This window comes from Chrysochloris asiatica, unplaced genomic scaffold (assembly GCF_000296735.1).
Source record: "Chrysochloris asiatica unplaced genomic scaffold, ChrAsi1.0 scaffold00176, whole genome shotgun sequence".
NCBI lineage: Eukaryota > Metazoa > Chordata > Mammalia > Afrosoricida > Chrysochloridae > Chrysochloris > Chrysochloris asiatica.
In genome coordinates, this window is record NW_006408694.1 from 3,373,056 (window position 1) to 3,374,517 (window position 1,462).

The 1,462-nt window shown below is 52.5% G+C and overlaps 1 protein-coding gene and 1 pseudogene across 1 annotated transcript in view; both read right to left on the bottom strand.

Annotated features, from left to right (window-relative positions):
* Nucleotides 1-1,060, bottom strand: part of LOC102841527 — a 2,642-nt pseudogene extending 1,582 nt beyond the window's left edge.
* LOC102836625 (regulator of G-protein signaling 20-like) overlaps nt 1-1,462 on the bottom strand; it is a 161,132-nt gene that overhangs the window by 148,378 nt on the left and 11,292 nt on the right. The window lies entirely within an intron of this gene.

A 1,462-nucleotide genomic window follows, 5' to 3' on the forward strand; every position in this document is an offset into this window, starting at 1 on the left:
AACTGGGTCCACAGAAGTCCACTGAACATTGTAGGGCTTAGCTTGCCACTTCATTGCTGCTTTTACCCCACTTCCCCCAATCGGTGATGTGTGTGGTCACCAATCAGAGCGTGCATTTCCATTGAGTCTTAGTCTTGGAAGGGGGTTTGCGTTGAGGGGACCTGACCACTTGCCTTGATGTTTTCTAGGGAAGCGATATGTTTGTTCTTGTAGTAACAGCGCATCGGTCGCAGAGGTTTTTCATAGCCATAGCCTATGGCCTCATCACCTGGGGAGGGCCCAGAGAAACCCTCTGTGTGAAGGTACACTGATGCATACCCAGGGACATCTGTGTCATAGGCAAAATCCATCTGTTCCTGTTTGATCACCACCCCAGCCCCTGGGTACCTGTGCCCATTGACCCCACCCGGGCCCACTGGTGGTTGACACGCCTGCTCATACAGGGGGTTGTGGTATTCCTGTTTGAAGCTCTGCTGGGGGTAGGGCATGCAGGGCTATGATAGCTGGTGTTGGTAGAGGGTTGGGAAGGGCTCCCGGCCCCCTCCCAGAGAGGATGTGAAGGAGTGGCAAATGTCCGAGGGCTGCTGGAAGATGGAACAGCAGGGTGGGGCTGAGAAGTACCAAAGGACCTTAAGAAACTCTGCTGTTCTGGGGGTGAGGGGAGGAAAGGGCTGCAGGGGTGACTGTCCAGGGCCACCAGGGCTGGGGGACTTGATAGCGATTTGTCTGGAGGGATCATAGGCACTGGAGTAAATTAGGCACTGCTTGCCATGGTGGTAGGGGTGTGGCGGCTGTGCGGGGACTCTGGGATTCCTTCTTGATCCTGGTGGTGGGACTATGGAAAGCTAAGTTTTCTGAATGGAAATCAGGAACAAACTGCCCATCACTGTCTGGGACCAGAGCTTCCGAGATCCAAGTCTCCTGGAAGTGACTTAGATCCTGGAAGAGATCTTCAGAATCGGGGGTGGGAGGGTGAGGGGGTGGGGGGCGGCAAGGAGCCAGGGTCCATGAGATTCCCCTGTGGGACCATCAGCGCTTCACGCAAGATCCCATTTCCAGGCGATTTCTGCGGGAAGGGGGAGAATGCCCCCCCCCGCCCCAGTCACCCAAAGGCCGCAGGCCTCGGGGGCGGGGATGGGGGGTCCCCAGTGGGTGACCCAGGGGATGGGCATGGAGGCCACTACATGATGTATCTTTTAGTAAGAAAACCTTTTCTTGACTTTTTACAATAGTGGTCTCATACAATATTATTCCTCTTGTGATTGACTAGTTGCACTCAATTGATCATATGCAAATTCAGACCGAAGCTGAAGAAAATGTAAACAAGTCCACAAGAGCCAAAATATGACTTTGAATATATCCCACCTGAATTTAGAGATCATCTGAAGAACAGATTTGATACATGAAACACTAAAGACTGAAGACCAGAAGAGTTGAGTGATGACATCAAGAACATCATACA